This window comes from Ranitomeya variabilis, chromosome 5, assembly GCF_051348905.1.
Source record: "Ranitomeya variabilis isolate aRanVar5 chromosome 5, aRanVar5.hap1, whole genome shotgun sequence".
NCBI lineage: Eukaryota > Metazoa > Chordata > Amphibia > Anura > Dendrobatidae > Ranitomeya > Ranitomeya variabilis.
Window position 1 is genome coordinate 38344849 of NC_135236.1, and position 15858 is coordinate 38360706.

The 15858-nt window shown below is 45.0% G+C and overlaps 1 non-coding gene across 1 annotated transcript; it reads right to left on the reverse strand.

The window, feature by feature from the left end:
- Nucleotides 1-253: 253 nt before the first annotated feature.
- TRNAS-CGA (transfer RNA serine (anticodon CGA)) lies at nucleotides 254-335 on the reverse strand. Its single transcript has one exon. It is a non-coding gene; the product is annotated as a tRNA-Ser (tRNA).
- Between the last annotated feature and the right edge of the window lie 15523 nt (nucleotides 336-15858).

The window sequence follows — 15858 nt, forward strand, 5'->3', positions numbered from 1 at the left end:
TGTAGAGCATTTTTAGTAACCAATACAGTTCTGATCAGAGTTTCCTGAGATCAGTGAATTATACCACTAATGTCCTGGGAAACATCTAGTAATGTTTCTTTTAGTTTTCATACTGCTTAGTTTCAATTTTGAGACTCAAATTTTGGAATATGAATACTTGTCCCACTTCATATCATTTTGCCCATTTTACTAATATAAATGTAGTTTTACTGTTTTCGACAAATTCTAATGTTTATGTCATGTTAAAACACTACGCTGTGAACAGGATTTGAACCTGTGTGGGGAAACCCCATTAGATTTCGAATCCAACGCCTTAAACACTCGGCCATCACAGTCAACTCACAAGCTAGTTATTCATGTTTTTGCAAAGTGCATGCAGCGGGAAAGCCTGCGAGTAAATTTTGCACTTAGTTCACCTGAATCTCTATTGACCAACTCTGTCATGGGCAAGATATCTTGGCTGACTCACTGAAAGAGAAAGGTGTGATCTCAGATTAACAAGTAGAAGGAGATAATTGGTTTGTATATTGAGGAACACAGGGATGTTGTTCACCAGATGTTTCTCATGGTCCCAATTGTGGTTGGAAGCTGCACACTGCCAGGGAATTAATCTCCACGATTTTTTCTTAATCCCACCTTTTTCTATATTTTGTTTTCATTAAACTTCCACCAGCAAAATCTAATTTTTTAAAGGTAAAACATTGCACTGTGAACATTATTTCATACAGAATGAGAATTTAAGTCCATCGTCTTAACTATGCGATCATAACAACGTATGCCGTCACTGATGGCTCTCTGATGTGTTTTGGTAACGAGTTTATTTACTTTATTTGACTTTTGATTGCTGAAAAAAATTTGGAGAAGAGCATTTTTAGCAATCAATACAGTTCTGATCAGAGTTTCCTAAGATCAGTGAATGATAACATTAAGCTGCTATTTACCATATTGCCACTGCAGTAGTTTGTGTCTGTCTGTATTTGCACCATTTCTGTACCTTGTATTGTCAGTCTGTATGTATTTATTCTATGATTATTCAGTCAATAATTCTAATAAAATTGTGTTACAAATGTTATACTTGTGTATGGGACTATGTACTCCATAGTTTGCTGTAGGTTAGATAGTTTTGGAGTGTCCTTGTTACAGGAATTTTGTCCAATGTATAGGGTATATTTTCCCGGTACTTGTCTTTAAGCTATGTATCAGTGGTACCTGTTCTTTACTGAGTAATTGATGTTGGAATGATTGGTCAAACAAACTGTAAATGATTTTGGACTCTATTTTTTATTTGGAGCCCAAGCAACTTTTTGTGTTTAAACACTATATTATTACATACCTCCCAACTTTTGAAGACGGGAAAGAGGGACAAAGTTTGCGGCGCAAATTTCAGGCCACGCCTCTGACCACACCCATTCATAATTAGTCACACCCATATCCACGTCCCAACCACACCCATTTAGCACTGCTGATCACACTGTTTCATATACAATAATTATAAGCAAAAAAATATGGCCACACAGTGCTCCATACTGTATAATGACCACACATGATGCCCCATACTGTATAATGGCCACACATGACGCTCCATACTGTATAATGAACACACATGACGCTCCATACTGTATAATGACCGCATGCATACTGTATAATGGCCGCACATGATGCTCCATACTGTATAATGACCGCACATGATGCTCCATACTGTATAATGACCGCACATGAGGCTGCATACTGTATAATGACCGCACATGATGCTCCATACTGTATAATGACCGCACATGATGCTCCATACTGTATAATGGCCCTACATGATTCTCCATACTGTATAATCACCGCACATGATGCTCCATACTGCATAATGGCCGCACATGATGCTGCATACTGTATAATGACCGCACATGATGCTCCATGCTGTATAATGACCGCACATGATGCTCCATACTGTATAATGACTGCACATGATGCTGCATACTGTATAATGACCGCACATGATTCTCCATACAGTATAATGACCGCACATGATGCTCAATACTGTATAATGACTGCACATGATACTCCATACTGTATAATGGCCCACATGATTCTCCATACTGTATAATGACCGCACATGATGCTCCATACTGTATAATGGCCCCACATGATTCTCCATACTGTATAATGACCGCACATGATGCTCCATACTGTATAATGACCGCACATGATGCTCCATACAGTATAATGACCGCACATGATGCTCCATACTGTATAATGACCGCACATGATGCTCCATACAGTATAATGACCACACATGATGCTCCATACTGTATACTGGCCGCACATGATGCTGCATACTGTATAATGACCGCACATGATGCTCCATACTGTATAATGACCGCACATGATGCTGCATACTGTATAATGACCGCACATGATGCTGCATACTGCATAATGACCGCACATGATGCTCCATACTGTATACTGGCTGCACATGATGCTCCATACTGTATAATGACCGCACATGATGCTCCATACTGTATACTGGCTGCACATGATGCTCCATACTGTATAATGACCACACATGATGCTCCATACTGTATAATGACTGCACATGATGCTCCATACTGTATAATGACCGCACATGATGCTGCATACTGTATAATGACCGCACATGATGCTCCATACTGTATAATGACCGCACATGATGCTGCATACTGTATAATGACCGCACATGATGCTGCATACTGCATAATGACCGCACATGATGCTCCATACTGTATACTGGCTGCACATGATGCTCCATACTGTATAATGACCGCACATGATGCTCCATACTGTATACTGGCTGCACATGATGCTCCATACTGTATAATGACCACACATGATGCTCCATACTGTATAATGACTGCACATGATGCTCCATACTGTATAATGACCGCACATGATGCTCCATACTGTATAATGACCGCACATGATGCTGCATACTGTATAATGACCGCACATGATGCTGCATACTGTATACTGGCTGCACATGATGCTCCATACTGTATAATGACTGCACATGATGCTCCATACTGTATAATGGCCACAGTTCTCCATACTGTATAATGACATACAGGCACGCAGCTCACACACACGCACACAGCTCACACACACGGCTCACACACGCACGCAGCTCACACACATGCAGCATCACACACGCAGCATCACACACACACAGTATCACACATACACACGCAGCATCACAAACGCAGCTCACAAACACATGCAGCTTTGACACAAATGCATCACACACGCAGCCATCACACACACACGCAGCCATCACACACACACGCAGCCATCACACACACACGCAGCCATCACACACACGCAGCCATCACACACACACACGCAGCCATCACACACACACACACGCAGCCATCACACACACACACGCAGCCATCACACACACACACGCAGCCATCACACACACACGCAGCCATCACACACACGCAGCCATCACACACACGCAGCCATCACTCACACGCAGCCATCACACACACGCAGCCATCACATACACACCAGATACCTCATACACACATGACACACACACACATGCAGCATCTCACACACACACACGCAGCATCAGAGACACACACACATGCAGCATCAGACACACACACACATGCAGCATGACACACACACACACGCAGCATCTCACACACACACATGCAGCATCTCACACACACACACGCAGCATCTCACACACACACACACACAGCATCTCACACACACATGCACGCACACGCACAAAAAACAGCCACAAACCTAAGTTACTCAGGTGCCGCCCCCTGCATTGTCCCCGCCCTAGGCACGTAGTGCAGGACAACTAATGTCCCTCCCGGGATCCCGGGGCTGACTGTCAAAATCAGGACAGTCCCGCGGGATCCGGGACGGTTGGGAGGTATGTTATTAGCATATGTTTTTTTTCCCTTATAAAAAAAAATACATAAACAAGTGCTATCACAGCAGAGTAAAAAATAAAACTGTAAGAAAATGAAATGTAAAAAATTAGCAAAATTTATACAAAAAAGCATTACAGATTTCTGTACGTTGGTGGAGGAGATGGTGGAATCTTAGGGTCCTGGTCAGGTGGCCTTTGTTGGGCCAATTGTACATCATCCTGTCTGTTGGATGTTTGACCATGCTCAAAATGATGCCCTTGATCATATTGGCCAGTTGGGTAATGGCTAGAGTGATACGTATTTTGAGTATGGCCCTCATGAGGTGGAAAAAAAGGCCTTGGCTCATATCCCCACCCAATATGGCCATGTCATCCAAAATCATGTTAAGACCAGCCTCCAGCACTGGGTCTGGACAAGTGGCCATATTGGGAAGGTTGATGGAATGTCTGATTATGGTAATGTGATGTCCTTGGTTGGTTTTGGGTGGGAAGGGGGAGAGGTGTAGGTACACGTAGAGGGGGTGCTTCAAATACTTGTTGATCATGCACCTGGTGAGATGATGGAATGCGCAGGAGGTTATGTGATGAGAGCTGCCACCTCTCAATGATCTCAAACAATTCATATGGATCATTTGGGGGGTGCATGAATCAATAAGTATTTTAATACACCCTCTCACACGTAGCCTTGCCTCACGGGGTATGGGACGGAGGTAGCGGGCCAGGCTCCTCGAATAGGCCTCCTCACCATCATCCTGTGCAGCCCTGGACAAATAATTTAGGACCCCAGTGTCCTCATTCCTGTGACATTCTTCCAGCTCTCTCTTCCTGCGGCCACAGCGGGAAATGTCAGCGGGCTGTGGGGATGTCTCCAGAGGAACAGTAGGGCTGCTAGTTTTTCCTGCTTCCTCCTGGCTGCCTGGATGTGGTGCTGCTGTGGGTGGTGGTGCAGTTTCTTGTCCAGTTGTTGCCGGATCTTGAGTTGCAACTGAAGATGTTGCAGGAGGGATGTTACTGGAAGGATATGAAGATGGGCCAGCCACCTCTTCCCCTTCCCCAACCAGATCTATGATGGCCTCCGAGTCTGAGCTGGTCTCTCTCTCAGTGAGGTTGGACTGTGTTCTGTTAGTAAAGTAAGAGAATAAATAATTTAAATTTTAACTTTTACCATTAAAAAATATATGTGTAATGTGTTTTGATGCTTTTACTTACGATCTCAGATCCAAACTGGGATCCAAAAAGGAGAGTCGGTAGTAATAAATATATTTGTGCTTTTTGGCAGGCACTGCGGACCCACTACTGGCCCTCTGCTGTCTTTCTCTCCTATACTGGTCGCGTATGCTGCGCCAACGTCTCATAACATCTTCCACTGCAATGAAAGAGCAAAAAATAATGGATAAGGTCATTGTGCACAGTGGTAACACAAGGCGACAGTGATTTTACAGATTTTAATGTGGCCTAGTAACTTGCATTTCTTTAAAAAGATCATCAATATAAATATTGTGAGCACAAACAGCACAATATGATCTAATGCAAAATACCAAGAATTTCAGGCCATAAGGACAGAGTCCTTTTCCCTCTGTAGCAGTATGGCATTGTAAATTTTGTTAATGTAAACGACATCTATAAAACTCTGAGCGTAACCCCTTTCTCATGTCTAGCACCATGCAATTAATGGTGCTAAATAAATAAATGATAATAATTTTAATGTAAATTACAATAGTCAGCAAATCATGGAGGTAATGCAGTTTTAGATATTAATGAATAGATAAACATGAGTGTACTTACTGTTTTGATTCTGGACCTCACGTGGCCGCTGGTCATATTCTGGGAAAAGGATCCCACAAATGCTCCTCCAAGCAGCCTCTTTCCTAGCCCGGTTAGCATAATTGGCATCCCGTTGGTCCCAAATTTCGGGCCTTTCCTGGACCAGGACCAGGAGCATTAGGGTTGAGCGAAACGGGTCGATCATTTTCAAAAGTCGCCGACTTTTGGCTAAGTCGGCGTCTCATGAAACCCGATCCGACCCCTGTGCTTGTCGGCCATGCGGTACGCGACTTTCGCGCCAAAGTCGCGTTTCAATGACGCGAAAAGCGCCATTTCTCAGCCAATGAAGGTGAACGCAGAGTGTGGGCAGCGTGATGACATAGATCCTGGTCCCCACCATCTTAGAGAAGGGCATTGCAGTGATTGGCTTGCTGTCTGCGGCGTCACAGGGGCTATAAAGGGGCGTTCCCGCCGACCGCCATCTTACTGCTGCTGATCTGAGCTTAGGGACAGGTTGCTGCCGCTTCGTCAGAAGCAGGGAGAGCGTTAGGCAGGGTCCACTAACCACCAAACCGCTTGTGCTGCAGCGATTTCCACTGTCCAACACCACCTTCGGTGTGCAGGGACTGTGGAAGCTATTTTTTTTTTTTTTTCCCCTCAGCGCTGTAGCTCATTGGGCTGCCCTAGAAGGCTCCGTGATAGCTGTATTGCTGTGTGTACGCCACTGTGGAAACCAACTGCTTTTTTCAAAGCACATATCCTCTTGTTCCTTCCTTTCTGCACAGCTATCTTTTTTGTTTGTCCACACTTTTTATTTAATTTGTGCATCAGTCCACTCCTATTGCTGCCTGCCATACCTGGCTTACATTACTGCAGGGAGATAGTAATTGTAGGACAGTTTTTTTTTTTTGTTTGTTTTTTTTGTGGGAGATTAAGATTGGCATTTCTGCTACAGTGCCATCCCTGTGTGTGCCATCTCTCACTGAGTGGGCCATAGAAAGCCTATTTATTTTTTCCGTGATTTGTGTTCTAAATTCTACCTCAACACAAAAACACTACATCAATCAGTGGGAGAAAAATATTGGCCTCAGTCAGGGCTTGTGTGCCACTGCTGTGTGTGCTATCTCTCATTCAGTGGGCTATAGCAAGCCTATTTTTTTTTTTTTTTTTTTTAATATTATTTGGTTTCTAAAGTCTCCCTGAAAAAAAAAAAAAAACCTAAAAAAACAGTGGGAGAGTAATATTGCCCTTTCAGCTTGTGTGCCAGTCTTGACTCCTGGGTGTGCCACCTCTCTCCCTCTCATTCAGTGGGCCATAGAAAGCCTATTTATTTTTTTTTTTAAATATTATTGGGTTTCTAAAGTCTCCCTTAAAAAACAAAAAATACATAAAAAAACAGTGGGAGAGTAATATTGCCCTTTCAGCTTGTGTGCCAGGCTTGACTCCTGGGTGTGCCACCTCTCTCCCTCTCATTCAGTGGGCCATAGAAAGCCTATTTATTTATTTTTTTAAATATTATTGGGTTTCTAAAGTCTCCCTTAAAAAACAAAAAATACATAAAAAAACAGTGGGAGAGTAATATTGCCCTTTCAGCTTGTGTGCCAGTCTTGACTCCTGGGTGTGCCACCTCTCTCTCTCATTCAGTGGGCCATAGAAAGGCTATTTTTTTTTTGTTTTTTTTTAATATTATTTGGTTTCTAAAGTCTCCCTGAAAAAAAAAAAAAAAACATACAAAAAACAGTGGGAGAGTAATATTGCCCTTTCAGCTTGTGTGCCAGTCTTGACTCCTGGGTGTGCCACCTCTCTCCCTTTCATTCAGTGGGCCATAGAAAGCCTATTTATTTATTTTTTTAAATATTATTGGGTTTCTAAAGTCTCCCTTAAAAAACAAAAAATACATAAAAAAACAGTGGGAGAGTAATATTGCCCTTTCAGCTTGTGTGCCAGTCTTGACTCCTGGGTGTGCCACCTCTCTCTCTCATTCAGTGGGCCATAGAAAGGCTATTTTTTTTTTGTTTTTTTTAATATTATTTGGTTTCTAAAGTCTCCCTGAAAAAAAAAAAAAAAACATACAAAAAACAGTGGGAGAGTAATATTGCCCTTTCAGCTTGTGTGCCAGTCTTGACTCCTGGGTGTGCCACCTCTCTCCCTTTCATTCAGTGGGCCATAGAAAGCCTATTTATTTTTTTTTTTAAATATTATTGGGTTTCTAAAGTCTCCCTTAAAAAACAAAAAATACATAAAAAAACAGTGGGAGAGTAATATTGCCCTTTCAGCTTGTGTGCCAGTCTTGACTCCTGGGTGTGCCACCTCTCTCTCTCATTCAGTGGGCCATAGAAAGGCTATTTTTTTTTTGTTTTTTTAATATTATTTGGTTTCTAAAGTCTCCCTGAAAAAAAAAAAAAAAACATACAAAAAACAGTGGGAGAGTAATATTGCCCTTTCAGCTTGTGTGCCAGTCTTGACTCCTGGGTGTGCCACCTCTCTCCCTTTCATTCAGTGGGCCATAGAAAGCCTATTTATTTATTTTTTTAAATATTATTGGGTTTCTAAAGTCTCCCTTAAAAAACAAAAAATACATAAAAAAACAGTGGGAGAGTAATATTGCCCTTTCAGCTTGTGTGCCAGTCTTGACTCCTGGGTGTGCCACCTCTCTCCCTCTCATTCAGTGGGCCATAGAAAGCCTATTTATTTTTTTTTAAAATATTATTGGGTTTCTAAAGTCTCCCTTAAAAAAAAAAAAAAACATAAAAAAACAGTGGGAGAGTAATATTGCCCTTTCAGCTTGTGTGCCAGGCTTGACTCCTGGGTGTGCCACCTCTCTCCCTCTCATTCAGTGGGCCATAGAAAGCCTATTTATTTTTTTTTTTTAAATATTATTGGGTTTCTAAAGTCTCCCTTAAAAAACAAAAAATACATAAAAAAACAGTGGGAGAGTAATATTGCCCTTTCAGCTTGTGTGCCAGTCTTGACTCCTGGGTGTGCCACCTCTCTCTCTCATTCAGTGGGCCATAGAAAGGCTATTTTTTTTTTGGTTTTTTTAATATTATTTGGTTTCTAAAGTCTCCCTGAAAAAAAAAAAAAAAACATACAAAAAACAGTGGGAGAGTAATATTGCCCTTTCAGCTTGTGTGCCAGTCTTGACTCCTGGGTGTGCCACCTCTCTCCCTTTCATTCAGTGGGCCATAGAAAGCCTATTTATTTTTTTTTTTAAATATTATTGGGTTTCTAAAGTCTCCCTTAAAAAACAAAAAATACATAAAAAAACAGTGGGAGAGTAATATTGCCCTTTCAGCTTGTGTGCCAGTCTTGACTCCTGGGTGTGCCACCTCTCTCTCTCATTCAGTGGGCCATAGAAAGCCTTTTTTTTTTTTTTTTAATATTATTTGGTTTCTAAAGTCTCCCTGAGAAAAAAAAATAAATAAATTAGGTGGGAGATTAATATTGACATTAGTGCTTGAGTGACAGTCCTGCGTGTGTGTCATCTCTGTGATTTTGTGCCACAGAAAACAGAGTGTGTAACATTGTGCCTGATTTTCCTTGTGGTCTCACCAACCTGTTAAGGGATATTGAAATCATACTGAAGTTATAGCTCACCGTGTAAGTTGTTTGACAGCAACAAATAAAGTTACTTTGGTTAAGATTTTAAAACAATGAGGAAGTCTGGTGCAAGAGGTCGTCGTGGGCGTTCATTGTCAGCTGGTAATGATGGTAGTGGTAGTGTAGCATCAGGTGGTCGTGGGGATAAAAATATTCCACCTAAGTCTGGAGCTGTGGAGCCAGTTTCGTCGTCAGGCTACACAAGGCCTCGAACGCTCTCTTTTCTGGGAGTAGGAAAACCGCTTTTAAAGGCGGAGCAGCAACAGCAAGTTTTGGCTTACATTGCAGACTCAGCCTCTAGCTCTTTTGCCTCCTCTTCCGAAACTGGTAAATGTAAAAGCAGCGCGTCGCTTGTGGATGTTCACGGTCAGGGACAAGTCGCTTCCTTGTCCTCCTCAGCAAAAACTACAACAAGAGAGAAGGATGCAGCAGGCGACACAACGGGTCACTCCATGGAGCTCTTTACACATACCGTCCCTGGCTTAGAAAGTGAAACATTTAACAGGCCATGCCCATTACAAGTATATTCTGACATGGAGTGCACTGATGCACAGCCACAGCCAGAGTACTATGCTGCTCCTTTGACTCAGACCACCACATTGCCCTCTCAGGGTACAGATCCACAATCAGACCCTGATGAGACTATGTTGCCCCGCCACGAACGCTATACCACCGACCGACACAGTGACTCAGACGAAGTTGCACACGAGCTCGAAGAGGAGGTAATAGATGACCCAGTTATTGACCCCGATTGGCAGCCATTGGGGGAACAGGGTGCAGGCGGCAGTAGTTCAGAAGCGGAGGTGGAGGAGGGGCCGCAGCAGGCATCAACATCGCAACAGGTTCCATCTGCCGGGCCCGTATCTGGCCCAAAACGCGTGTCAAAGCCAAAACCTGTTGGAGCACAGCGTTGCCATCCGGTTAAAGCTCAGTCTGCAATCCCTGAAAAGGGATCCGAGTCTAGGAAGAGTGCAGTCTGGCATTTTTTTAAACAACATCCAACTGATCAGCGCAAAGTCATCTGTCAAAAATGTTCAACTAGCTTAAGCAGAGGTCAGAATCTGAAAAGTCTAAATACTAGTTGCATGCATAGACACTTAACCACCATGCATTTTCAAGCCTGGACTAACTACCAAACGTCCCTCAAGGTTGTAGCACCCTCGGCCAATGAAGCTAGTCAGCAACGCAACATCCCTTCCGTCACTGTAAGGCCACCATTTTCCGCACCACCGGCAGTATCTGTGCAGGTTTCTTTGCCAGCCAAAAGCAGTCAGGGTCAGGGAATCACCAGTTTTGTAGGAGGAAATATTGCATCTAGGGCACCGGCGGAAACAATACCGTCTCCAACCGTCTCTCAGTCTGCCATGTACACCGGCACACCCGAAAGTTCCACGATCTCCAGCTCTCCAGTCCAGCTCACCCTACATGAGACTCTGGTTAGAAAAAGGAAGTACTTATCCTCGCATCCGCGTACACAGGGTTTTAACGCCCACATAGCTAGACTAATCTCGTTAGAGATGATGCCCTACCGGTTAGTTGAAAGCGAAGCTTTCAAAGCCCTGATGGAGTACGCTGAACCACGATACGAGCTACCCAGTCGACACTTTTTTTCCAGAAAAGCCATCCCAGCCCTGCACCAGCATGTTAAACAGCGCATCGTCCATGCACTCAGGCAATCTGTGAGTACAAAGGTGCACCTGACTACAGATGCATGGACCAGTAGGCATGGCCAGGGACGTTATGTGTCCATCACGGCACACTGGGTGAATGTGGTGGATGCAGGGTCCACAGGCGACATCAATTTAGGGACAGTTGTGCCTAGCCCACGGTCTAGGAAACAGTTGGCTGTAGGCGTTCGCACCCCCTCCTCCTCCTCCTCCTCGTCCTCCTGCAGAAGCTACAGCTCTTCCACAGAACGCAGTCTGCCAACCACTCCATCGGCAGATGACACTGTTGCACACCAGTTGTCCCATTATGGGCCAGCTACTGCCAAGCGTCAGCAGGCTGTATTGGCTATGAAGTGCTTGGGCGACAACAGACACACCGCGGAAGTTCTGTCCGAGTTCTTGCAACAAGAAACACAGTCGTGGCTGGGCACAGTAGATCTTGAGGCAGGCAAGGTAGTGAGTGATAACGGAAGGAATTTCATGGCTGCCATCTCCCTTTCCCAACTGAAACACATTCCTTGCCTGGCTCACACCTTAAACCTGGTGGTGCAGTGCTTATTGAAAACTTATCCTGGGTTCTCCGACCTGCTCCTCAAAGTGCGTGCACTTTGCTCACATATCCGACGTTCGCCTGTACACGCCAGCCGTATGCAGACCTATCAGCGGTCTTTGAACCTTCCCCAGCATCGCCTAATCATAGACGTTGCAACAAGGTGGAACTCAACACTGCACATGCTTCAGAGACTGTGCGAACAGAGGCGTGCTGTTATTTATTTGTGGGAGGATACACGGGCAGGCAGTAGGATGGCAGACATGGAGTTGTCAGGTGTGCAGTGGTCTAAGATACAAGACATGTGTCAAGTCCTTCAGTGTTTTGAGGAATGCACACGGCTGGTTAGTGCAGACAACGCCGTAATAAGCATGAGCATCCCCCTAATGCGTCTGCTGATGCAAAGTTTGACGCACATAAAGGAGCAGGCGTCTGCACCAGAGGAAGAGGAAAGCCTTGATGACAGTCAGCCATTGTCTGGTCAGGGCAGTGTACAGGACGAGGTAGCGGGCGAAGAGGAGGTGGAGGACGAGGAGGATGATGGGGATGAGTATATTTTTAATGCCGAACCTTTCCCGGGGGCACAGGAAATTGGTTGCGTGTCACGGCCGGGTTCTGGTTTTTTGAGGGACACAAGTGACGTAGATTTGCCTGCAACTGCCCCTCAACCAATCACAACCGGAGATTTGACAACTGGAACTTTGGCCCACATGGCGGATTATGCCTTACGTATCCTAAAAAGGGACACACGCATTACGAAAATGATGAACGATGACGATTACTGGTTGGCCTGCCTCCTTGATCCACGCTATAAAGGCAAATTGCAAAATATTATGCCACATGAGAACTTGGAACTAATATTAGCAACCAAACAATCAACTCTTGTTGGCCGTTTGCTTCAGGCATTCCCAGCACACAGCGCACGTGATCGTTCTCACACGAGCTCCAGGGGGCAGCAGACTAGGAGTGTTAGGGGTGCACACATCAGAAGTGGCGTTGGACAGAGGGGTTTTCTGACCAGGTTGTGGAGTGATTTTGCTATGACCGCAGACAGGACAGGTACTGCTGCATCAATTGAAAGTGACAGGAGACAACATTTGTCCAGTATGGTTACTAACTATTTTTCATCCCTTATCGATGTTCTCCCTCAACCGTCATTCCCATTTGATTACTGGGCCTCCAAATTAGACACCTGGCCAGAATTGGCAGAATATGCATTGCAGGAGCTTGCTTGCCCGGCAGCAAGTGTCCTATCAGAAAGAGTATTCAGTGCTGCAGGTTCAATATTAACCGAAAAAAGGACTCGTCTGGCTACCCAAAATGTTGACGATCTAACATTCATTAAAATGAACCACAACTGGATTTCGAAATCTTTTGCCCCACCTTGCCCGGCCGACACCTAGCTTTCCTATGAAAAGCTCTTGCCTGTGAATTACTTTTCTAATGTCTAATTTGCTGCAGCTGATTGTACAGCATACGACATGTTTACACCTCCCTAAATGGCAAAACTCCCCACACGGGGCCGTGGTATCGCGACTTGGCGCAAGCACCCGTGAGACTGCTGTTTGTCTGAAGAGGTGGGTGTGCTCGCTTTTGGTTGACGGCATTGCTACTGGGTCCCTCATAGTACAATGTAGTGTCTCTGGCGGTGGTGGTGCGCACCCAACGTCAGACACACCGTTGTAACATGAGGGGCCCTGGGGCGGTCCCGCCGGCCTCAAGAGAGTTCCCCCCTACCCCAGCTCAAAATGTGCTCTACCACGTCCAAAATTATGTCGCACAGCTCCACCAATCTTTAGTCTATTCGCTGACATCATTCAATGTCTGGCACTGACAATACAAATTTGTAGACATCTATGATGCAACTTAAAGTAGTCTGTGTCTGTGTCCTATATTGGCACCATTAAATAGTTACTGCCAAATTACTATGTCAGAAACTCAGTAGATGAGCCCACCCCTGTACCTAAGTATGCCACCTTTTTTTTTGTTTTGGTTGTTTTGCGAGACATTAACATCTATATATATTTTGGGAGTACTGGGACAGACACTCCTTGCACTACTCCTCCACTCACCACCAAGCTGCCTGTGTATCCATGTAACCGCTGTAAAGCTGCCATGAGCCTATTGTTTGTTATTTTAGGCCTTTGATAGCCTGTCTGCGGTCCCTACTTTAAATACTCCTCCACTGACCACCAAGCTGCCTGCCCGTGTATCCATGTAACCGCTGTAAAACTGCCATAAGCCTATTGTTTGTTATTTTAGGCCTTTGATAGCCTGTCTGCGGTCCCTACTTTAAATACTCCTCCACTGACCACCAAGCTGCCTGCCCGTGTATCCATGTAACCGCTGTAAAACTGCCATGAGCCTATTGTTTGTTATTTTAGGCCTTTGATAGCCTGTCTGCGGTCCCTACTTTAAATACTCCTCCACTGACCACCAAGCTGCCTGCCCGTGTATCCATGTAACCGCTGTAAAACTGCCATGAGCCTATTGTTTGTTATTTTAGGCCTTTGATAGCCTGTCTGCGGTCCCTACTTTAAATACTCCTCCACTGACCACCAAGCTGCCTGCCCGTGTATCCATGTAACCGCTGTAAAACTGCCATGAGCCTATTGTTTGTTATTTTAGGCCTTTGATAGCCTGTCTGCGGTCCCTACTTTAAATACTCCTCCACTCACCACCACCAAGCTGCCTGCCCGTGTATCCATGTAACCGCTGTAAAACTGCCATAAGCCTATTGTTTGTTATTTTAGGCCTTTGATAGCCTGTCTGCGGTCCCTACTTTAAATACTCCTCCACTGACCACCAAGCTGCCTGCCCGTGTATCCATGTAACCGCTGTAAAACTGCCATGAGCCTATTGTTTGTTATTTTAGGCCTTTGATAGCCTGTCTGCGGTCCCTACTTTAAATACTCCTCCACTGACCACCAAGCTGCCTGCCCGTGTATCCATGTAACCGCTGTAAAACTGCCATGAGCCTATTGTTTGTTATTTTAGGCCTTTGATAGCCTGTCTGCGGTCCCTACTTTAAATACTCCTCCACTGACCACCAAGCTGCCTGCCCGTGTATCCATGTAACCGCTGTAAAACTGCCATGAGCCTATTGTTTGTTATTTTAGGCCTTTGATAGCCTGTCTGCGGTCCCTACTTTAAATACTCCTCCACTCACCACCACCAAGCTGCCTGCCCGTGTATCCATGTAACCGCTGTAAAACTGCCATAAGCCTATTGTTTGTTATTTTAGGCCTTTGATAGCCTGTCTGCGGTCCCTACTTTAAATACTCCTCCACTGACCACCAAGCTGCCTGCCCGTGTATCCATGTAACCGCTGTAAAACTGCCATGAGCCTATTGTTTGTTATTTTAGGCCTTTGAAGCCTGTCTGCGGTCCCTCCTTCCACTAGTCCTCCACTGACCAGACCACTGCTGCCCGTGTACCCCTGGAACCAATTATAAAGTGCCTACAGCCAGCCCATTTTTTTATGTTAGGCCTTTGAAGCCTGTCTGCGGTCCCTCCTTCCACTAGTCCTCCACTGGCCAGACCACTGCTGCCCGTGTACCCCTGGAACCAATTATAAAGTGCCTACAGCCAGCCCATTTTCTTATGTTAGGCCTTTGAAGCCTGTCTGCGGTCCCTACTTTAAATACTCCTCCACTGACCACCAAGCTGCCTGCCCGTGTATCCATGTAACCGCTGTAAAACTGCCATGAGCCTATTGTTTGTTATTTTAGGCCTTTGAAGCCTGTCTGCGGTCCCTCCTTCCATTAGTCCTCCACTGACCAGACCACTGCTGCCCGTGTACCCCTGGAACCAATTATAAAGTGCCTACAGCCAGCCCATTTTCTTATGTTAGGCCTTTGAAGCCTGTCTGCGGTCCATACTTTAAATACTCCTCCACTGACCACCAAGCTGCCTGCCCGTGTATCCATGTAACCGCTGTAAAACTGCCATGAGCCTATTGTTTGTTATTTTAGGCCTTTGAAGCCTGTCTGCGGTCCCTCCTTCCACTAGTCCTCCACTGACCAGACCACTGCTGCCCGTGTACCCCTGGAACCAATTATAAAGTGCCTACAGCCAGCCCATTTTCTTATGTTAGGCCTTTGAAGCCTGTCTGCGGTCCCTACTTTAAATACTCCTCCACTCACCACCAAGCTGCCTGCCCGTGTATCCATGTAACCACTGTAAAACTGCCATGAGCCTATTGTTTGTTATGTTAGGCCTTTGATAGCCTGTCTGCGGTCCCTACTTTAAATACTCCTCCACTCACCACCAAGCTGCCTGCCCGTCTATCCATGTAACCGCTGTAAAACTGCCATGAGCCTATTGTTTGTTATTTTAGGCCTTTGAAGCCTGTCTGCGGT